The 9,240-nt window shown below is 39.5% G+C and overlaps 1 protein-coding gene across 4 annotated transcripts in view; it reads left to right on the top strand.

Moving 5' to 3' along the window:
* The first annotated feature begins 4,163 nt into the window (after positions 1-4,163).
* LOC121285312 (dehydrogenase/reductase SDR family member 9-like) overlaps positions 4,164-9,240 on the top strand; it is a 66,087-nt gene continuing 61,010 nt past the window's right edge. For all 4 annotated transcript variants that reach the window (XM_041201767.1, XM_041201766.1, XM_041201765.1 and 1 more), the window contains exon 1: positions 4,164-4,818. The gene's annotated coding sequence lies outside the window, so the exon portion shown is untranslated. The remainder of the gene's footprint in view (positions 4,819-9,240) is intronic.

The following is a 9,240-nucleotide window of genomic DNA, read 5'->3' as shown; positions in this document are numbered from 1 at the left end:
CATTACACTTACACTTGTCAGCAGACACTCCACGGGGTTTTACACTTGTGGTGATTCGAAATCCACTTCGATATGGCACCCTTTATAGGGGATGTGGGAACTGTGAGAATGGGCAAGCAACTGAGTATCCCATTAATGAATCAGAGTGAAGAATCATTACTTAGGCCTGCAGAGTATGAGTCAGAATAAACATTTCTGTGTCACAATTTGTACAGAAACAGCAACAAAAACTTGCATCTATATGGCATCTTTAAGGTAAAATCATCCCAAGGGACTTGTGAAATAAAGCCATTTATTATTTATTAGAGCAAATGGCGAAAAGCTTGGTCAAAGAGATAGCTTTATGGAGCATCTTAAAGGAGGAAAGAGAGGTACAGAGGCAGAGAGATTTAGGAGGGAATTCCAGAGCTTAGGACCTAGGAAGTTGAAGGCACAGTCACCCATGGTTGAGCAGTTAAACTCGGGGATGCTCAAGAGGCCAGAATTAAATGAGCACAGATATCTCTGAGGTTTGTGGAGTTGGAGGAGATTACAGAGGTAGGAAGGAGCAAAGCCATGGAGGAATTTGAAACCAAGAATAAGAATTTTAAAATCAAGGCATTAACCAAGAACATGAGTGGGTCAGTGTGCACAAGGGTGATGGGTGAATGGGACTTAGTGCTAGTAAAAACATGGGCAGCAGATTTGTGGATAACCTCACAGTTATAGATCGTAGAACATGGGAGGCTGGTCAAAATGACACTTTGAATAGACTAGTCTAGAGGTAACAGCAACAGATGAGGTGAGGCAGGAGTGGAGTTGGGTGATATTATGGAGGTAAAATAGGTGGCCTTAGTCATGTCCGGATATGTGATTGGTAACTCATCTTTGGGTCAAATACGTGGTCAAACAGTCTGGTTCAGCCTGAGGCAGCACGCATCCAAACACAGAGGCAAGAGTCTCTATGTTTACACAGGGAGCTTTATGTGCCCTGGCTGCAATTGAACTGCCTAATCATTTTATAAGCTCTTCAAATTGTTTACACAGTTCCTTTAAAGAGCCTGTTTGTTTAAGCAGGGGGTTTTATGGGCTATTCAATGGCTCATGAGTTCTGTTCATAACTGGATAATGGGTGAGGGGGGTGAGGGATTGAGGGTGAGGAGGATGACAGGGGGTGAGGGGTTTTGTGAGAGGGAGTTTAAAGTGGTCAAAAGGTTCAACACCATGTAGGTGAATCATTGATTGCTTTGGAAGCACTGGGCCAAGGCTTTTTGGGAATAAATGTTAATCTGCCCTCATTGGACTTGGGCCTGCCATCTTTGGCCTGCACCCTCGGAATTTCCCGCCTGCCAGTAGTTTCAGTTGGGATCGTGATGGCAGGAACAGTCCAGGCTCTTGATCACTACCTCAAATATAAAAATCTGGCTTTTAGTTTTTGTTAGACATTTTGAGGACTGATGAGAATTTTACATTGAGAGTTAATTTTATAAATATTCAAGAAGCCTACCGCCTGTTTTATGTATACACCTGGAACTGCACTGGATTTTCAGCCTATGTTTTTTGCTCAGGTTTCTAGGATAGAGTTTGAATCCACAGCCCTCTAGCATACATACAAGAATGAGCCACAACAGATATATATGCACATTGAGGTGAAGTTAGAACATAACACTTGCACTAAGAACAAACTTTTTATTTAAAACAGCATGTAACTTCAGCTGTTTCAAAGCTAAACTTTTTAGCAGGTGCTCACCTTTCCAGCCTGCTGACCTGCCTGCTGACTGGTTAATTATTTCTCCTTCTGCACTTAGTCCCAGGAGTTCCTAAGGGATATTTTGCTTACTGATTTCATACTTTCTAGCGGGTGCTCACCTTTCCAGCCTGCTGTCCTGCCTAACTGGTTATCTATTTCCCCTTTCAGACTTAGTCCAATGAGTTGTTTTGAAGCTAAATTGCTTCTCTGATAGCCATAGCTACTGATTTTATTGCTGGCTGTTGCAACTATATGAATGGGTGCCATATGGCAAGTGGAATGTGAAGCTGTCTTTCAAATTCAAAATGACAGGTTAGCTGCCTCTTTGGCATAATAGAATTTAAACCTTATAGCACAGTGATAAGGTGACATAAATGGTTGCTTTTTGTATAAATTATTTCACTAAATATTTCATCACTTATGCATATTTTACTATTCAAATTGTAATAACCATATCTCTAAAATTAAAAATATGATTTCAACTAAAAATTGTTGTTGAATAAAAAATTTAGAATATGATAAAACAATTCATCTTCCTAATAATGTTGCACATCAATACAAAATAATGCAGAAACATAATGACCCGGATTTTGTAAGTGATAATGAACATAAAATTATCAGCATTCGTTGTTATTAGTTCATTGAAGCTGACAAATTTTGGGAGTTTGCCCATGTGCAGTTAAAATTGGGAATCCAGGAGTTGCTATCAGTGACCCTGAACTCTTTTAGATGTACATTGTGCCATTGAGGAGCCCACAGACTGCAATCCTGAACCAATCAGTGAAATCACATAACATTCTACTTTTACACTGTTAGTTATACCTTATTGAATGAGGTGAAGCTGGGGTTTTAACAGTGTACTAACTTCAGAATTACTGCTAAACACTCTCACTGGCTCTGAACTATTTTTATATTTGTGGAATGTCATTTTTTTCCATTATGTTTAAGAAATCCATATTTTTAAATTACAATTTTTTCAAGTCTGTTCATATTGATATTTTAGCTCCTAAATTCAAAGCATTTATTTTGCTCTCTGAAAATTTAAATTAAAAGTGAAGAATGAGGTGCTTTTAACTTCCTAGTTTGCTGTCTGCGAGAATATTTAAACATGATTGCTTACTTATCCTGCTTGCTGACATCATCACTGTGTCCAGCAGTGATCCATTGATGTGACATCAGATTCAAAGTGCCATTGGGAATAGCGACACCATTCTGCACCACATATATTGTCAGATCTTTGTCAGAGTTTCAGCTTTGAAGAAGGGTCATACGGACTCGAAACATTAACTCTGTCTCTCCACAGATGCTGTCAGGCCTGCAGAGTTTTTCCAGCATTTTCTGTTTTTATTTCAGATTTCCAGCATCTGTAGCATTTTGCTTTTATTCTATATTTAATCAGTCAGAATAATTTGTAGCTGAGAAATTTCAAAATTATTTGAATATTAATCATTTCATGAACAATAACCAATAACAATAACTGAAACAGTGACAAAGATGTTTTTTTTTATTTCAGTTCAGTTCAGTTCAGTTACTCATATGTTTCCTGTTACTATACCACACAGTTAAGCAATCAAGATATTATGAGGTTTCCATTATAAATCATGATTATAAAGTTGGAGCGGAGACAAATGTTATTGTAAATATTCTTGCATTATGCTCAACATTTGTGGTTCAAATCACTAAGTCAGTATCCTGGAATTTCCCACAAAACACTGTTGTGGAAGCACATCAACACTGGAACTAAAGCAATTGAAGGTAAAGGCCCTACCTCCTACTCAGAGCAACCAGGAATGGAATTTTGCTAATATTGTGATTGTTCCAAGAACAAGTAAATACTGAAGAAAGGTTATTGACATGAAATGTTAACTGTGTTTCTTCACAGATGTTGCCTGACCTGTTGAGTATTTCCAGCACTTTCAGTTTTTATTAAACAAAACATTGAGGTTTGTTTCCCTTTTGAATCCCACGCTCCGTCTGCAACCATCACTCCAACTAATACTCTGCTATTCTGCATCTGGATTTATGTGTGTCTCCATCCACTCCACCGTCAACACAAGGCTTTCTACCATCATAGTCATCCTGAGTGAATTATTTTTCAAAACCCCTCTAGTTTGCCTTTCTGAGATGGAGCTGAAGGGAGATGTAATGGATACCATGTCTATTGAACTGAAGGAAGAGTTGGAGGTAGAATGCCTTCATTAATTAGGGAGTAAGGAATACTTTTGCGAGTTGGCAGATAATAAAGAAAAAAGAGTGACTATTATTTGTGGGGGGGCGGGGGGGTGGGGTGGGTGAGAGAGGAAAGAATGCCTCTTTAAATTGGAAGGATTAGAAGGGTGGAGTGCCTCTGTGAACTATCCATAGCTTCAGGCTACAACATGCATGTAAAAAGTCTACGTTAATTCAGCAATTCAGCCTCCTTGTGGATGTGTGTGTGTGTGTGGGGCGGGAGTGCTTTTAGCTGGACGAACAATGTGGATTTGATTGGTGCCAACAGTGTAGGGTTCAAACCCTGTTCTGACCAAGGTGGATTCGGGACCTGCCTCCTTGCCCATTGTGGCTCTATGGATCACACCTGCCTTCGGGCAGAGCACTCAAGAAGAAAGCACTCACTTGCTGTAAAGAGCACATAAGGAAGAGTGATTGTGAACTGGGACATTGTGTTGGAGGGGGATAATGTTTTTCCAAACTTATCATTGTCGAGAAGCAGATTGGAAGTACAGTTACTGTTACAGTATCGTCCTGTGATTTTCACAATTATATATATTATCAGTACATTCCCCACAAGTAATGAACATGCACAAGTTTGACACGCCCATATTTCCCTTCTTCCATCCGAAATACTGTTGTGGCGAATGAGTTACATTTATTTTGCCAGTTCAGATCTCAAGCATCAGACAAGATCATACAGAACGTCCCATCGAGAGCATGCCCACCCAGGGAGATTTGGCAGCAGGGAAATCCACAGCGAGTTTTATGAACAATTAATCCGGAGTAAAGGGCAAAGCTGTAAACAACAATCACTCACATCCCGCCTCCCAATCAGCCGTACACAGGGAACAACCTCGAGAGCTTGGCATATTCTTCAGGTAAGAGCTCTCTTTCTGTTCTGTTTTGGTTTAATGTGTGCCGAAGCCCTACACACTCAGGATTACAGCTTTGGACTCAGGGTAGAAAGAGGCAGTGCTGAAACACTGTGAAATAGTTATTCAATATTGCTACGCGGATGCGGGTTATATATTCCTCAAAAAACTGCAGGCTATTTAACCATTTCTTTCGGCAGGTACTGCCACAGCGGCGCCAGCATTGACAGAGAGCTGAAAACGCCAACTCACATAGCGTCAAGGGAAAAAGTCAAGTTTGAGTCATTCATTCACCTGGGTGAACTGGATGATGGATTAAAGAATTACCGTAATTAAGTTAAGCATGTTTATACTTGGAGAAGGGAGCAATGTCGAGACACAGTAGGATGTATTTTAACAATAGCTTGAATTCAGAAAAACAGATCCAAGTCAAAGGGAATAGTGAGGAGGAGTGACTGCTTCAATACATTTCTGGCTGGCTCCCCCCTCCGCAAACATGAGCTCATCCAAAACTCTTACTGTTTGTACCATAACTGGCAGCAAGCCCTGCTTACCTATCCCTTAACCTTGCTGATCTATTCGCCCCGTAAAGCCTCGATTTTAAAATTTCCATGCTTTTCCAAATCCCGTGGTGGTGTCACCACTTCCTATCTCTGTAACCTTCAGCTCTACAACCTTCAGAAAACTTTGTGCTCCTCCGATTCTGGACACTGGATTTCCATTGATTCACCATTGCTGGTTGTGCCTTCAGTTGTCCAAATTAGGGTTGCCAACCTTCCGGGATTGGCCCAGGAGAAAAATCGTCAGGACATTAAAAATATTTTTTTGTCATTTCCTTTGAACACTTCTCTTTGATAGATATAAAAATATTGAAAATGGGGGAAAAGGCTGCTTGGCTGACAGTCAAGCATCATCCAATTGGGTAATGAGTGTCTTTGCTTTCCAATTGGTGTAGGAAGTACTCTTTGTGCTTTGGCTGACTAATGGCAAGAGCTTTGGGGAAAGTCATGTGATTAAACCTCCAGCAATATATTTAATCATAATTGGCAACCCTCATCCAAAGTTATCTACCTTTGGACCTCTCTGCTCCTTGAAGTCACTTCTTCAGCCATGTCTAAAATTATAGAATGATATGACACAGTGTGAGGGCCATTTGGCCCATTGTGCTCTTTGAGATTTACCCACACTTTAAAAGAACCAACTAATTAATCCTGTTCCCTTTCTCTTTCTCCACAGCCTTGCAATTTGTTCCCCTTCAAGTATTTATTCAATTGCTTTTTGAAAGTTATTATTGAATCTATTTCCACACCTCTTTCGACCAATGCATTCCAGATTGTATCAACTCGGTGTAGTGATATTGTCACTGGACTAGTAATCCAGAAACCCAGGATAATCCCGGGTTTGAATATGGCAGATGGTGGAATTTGAATTCAATAAAAATTTGGAAGTAAAAGTCTGATGACCATGAAACCATTGTTGATTGTCATAAAAACTCACTTGGTTCACTAATGCCTTTTAGGGAAGGAAATCTGCTGCCTTCACCTGACCTGGCCTACATGTGACTCCAGACCCACAGCAATGTGGTTGGCTCTTAATTGCCCTCTGAACAAGGGCAATTAGGGATGGTCAATAAATGCTAGCTTAGCCAGCAATGCCCACATCCCATGAATGAATGAAAAAAAGTAATTCTGTTACAAGATACATCGGGTGGGATTTTCTAGTCCCACCCGCGGCTCGAACTGATGAAGTTAGTGTTTTATTCTGCTTACAGTGCAGGTTTGTCTAACTCTTATTTACTTTGGCTAACTTCTCTCAATGAGCTGCAAACCACACGAGGTCCAAACTGCAACTAAAACCCTCCCCTTGCAAACACCAATATAAATTAAAACCAGGAAGCCTTCCTAAGCCCTCCACCACCTTCTCAAGGACAATTGGGAATTGCCTTAAATGCTGGCCTAACCAGCAATGCCCATATCCTATGAATCAATAATAAAAGAAATCATTCAAATCATTTATAAATATGGTAAACAATCATGACCCCCAACTCCAATCCTTATGGAATACTACTTTCTATCTTTTTCCAGTCTGAGTAACTATGTTTAAACCTTACTTTCTTTCTGTTCTGTAGCGAGCTTGCTATCCATTCTGCTGCTTATCTTCCGACTCCATATGTTACTTGTTGCCTGACTCTAAATGTTCTAAACTTAGTCATGGGTCTACCATATGTTATCTTATTGCACCTAATAAAAAAGGAAGGAACAAAAGGAAGGATCATTTATTAAAAGCCCCACGTCTGAACATGCTCATTTGGAAAGTAAACTCGAGTTATATTGAATAAATGTGTGAAACCACTAATGTTGTACTTAGTCGTAGTAAAAAAATGTGTGATAAGGTACTGGGCTCTGTTAGTTGAAAGAACTGAGTGAACAGTGGAATAGAGTAAAAGTCAAAGAGTTTGATTTGTTTATGTGGAGCAGTAGATATAGTTCCATCAACTTACTGTCATTGAGTAGCAATAAAGGTAAGCAACCAAGATACTTCTGGATTAAAGAAATTTAAGTTATGGGAAAATGTTATGGTGTTACAAACTCCGGAGGGATGGATAACGCTTTTAAAAGAGATCGTTTTAAACCAATCTTTGAAACTCTCTTCCTCAAAAGATGGTGGAAGCAGAGTCTTTGAATATTTTTAAGGTAGACCTAGATAGATTTTTCATTAACAAGGGGTGAAAGGTTATCGGGGTAGACAGGAATGTGGGGTTGAGGTTGCATTCAGTTCAGCCATGATCTTATTGAATGGCAGAGTGGGCTCAAGGGGCCAAGTGGCCTGCTCCTGCTCCTAATTCATATGTTCATATGACAAATTTCCCAGCCACCGGCAGAAATAACCAAAGGGCAAGATTTCACATTTTAAGACTTTTACTGTAACAAACAAACAACATAGATTAAACATTATTTAACAGGCAGCTAGTACACCAACTAAAGAAAAGGTACTTCCGCATTAACTAATTAAGTCAATTAGGATTATTCTTTCAACTCCTTTCTCTGTGCACCACACTTCCAGCACATGGGTAGCAACAAAGATTAAGTTCCCAAGATACTCCCAACTTCCAGCAGGCTCCCATCTCCCTGTTGCACCTCGTTGAATCTTCCAATGTCCTTCAAAAATCGCTCCACTCAGCTGGATTATCTCAGCACCAACTTTTACCCGCAAGGCCCACCTTGGCAACACTTTCCTCCTTAAATTTCAAAAAGTCCCGTAAACCCTCTTCCCTTTCTTTTGAACAGAAAAACAAATTTTCCAAGCATTCTGCTTAATTGTTAACATGGAAGCAGTTTTTCCTGCTCTTCACAGCTTTCCACAAAGCGGTAATTCCTTTGCTCCTGTGTCTCTGTGCCTGTGTGTTCCACAAAGCAGCTGGCCCAGATGTGAAACCTGTCACTTGATGTTCAATAGGCTTTGGTTACAGATCACATGGGCCTATCTCTGGGCAGAGTTAGTATGATCACTACACCCCCCACACCCCCACCCCTATCCAGGACATTCTATTTTACCTTAAGTTGAAAGAGATATTTTAAGTTATGGCTATCTTGTAAAGTACTGCGTTCACAGCAAAGGAAACCAGACTTATTTTAATTGGAAAAGAGAGGACTTTGAGGTGAAATTAAATTTACAAGCCAATAAAGAAATTCACAAAATAGATCTAGGCAAATTGTTTACTACAGTAACAAGTTCAAAAACCTTAAGATAAAAACTTAAAATGAGAAAGAAAAGCAAACAATTTTTTCATTTAAATATTAGAAATGTACAATAATTTAACAGGAAACGCTACTGGGCATTATAAATAGATTCAAAAGACAATCAAATGCCTTTCTGAAAAGAAGAAATTGACGAATACGATGGTTACCTATTGAATGCCTGTGAGCCAGCATCAGTTAAGGAAAGTGCCTAACTCTACTGGTGTTTTTATATGAATATTATATTTAAATCCTCAGCTCTCTTTCCCCCATATCCCCCTCAAATATAATGACTCATGTCTGGTTTATCCAATATGATGCACTGTCAAAAACCCGTCTTAAGTAACATGTTAATGTATTTGATTTATTTCTGTTAAAACTGCAAATGTTAGATTATCACCAATGGCAACAATCACAAAAAAGGGCATGCATGGACCAGTATCACCCTAGAAACTGAAGTGGCAGCACATCACCTTGTAAATTCACAGTGATTTCAAATGGAAGCAAAATATTTGCACATTTTCTACAGAGAATGATTAGCAGTAAAAGGTCCCACTTTGTTTGAAATGTACTCTGGAATTTTGCGGACGTGAATGCCTGCTGTTCTTATATACAAGATCAGTAATTCAATGTCATCTCACACACAAACTGTTTTGATTGAAAAAGTTGTAACATGAAGGCAGCTGAATTC

This window comes from Carcharodon carcharias, chromosome 12 (assembly GCF_017639515.1).
Source record: "Carcharodon carcharias isolate sCarCar2 chromosome 12, sCarCar2.pri, whole genome shotgun sequence".
Taxonomy (NCBI): Eukaryota; Metazoa; Chordata; class Chondrichthyes; order Lamniformes; family Lamnidae; genus Carcharodon; species Carcharodon carcharias.
Note: the sequence above shows the minus strand (reverse complement) of the source record. Positions and strands in the feature narration are given on the sequence as shown.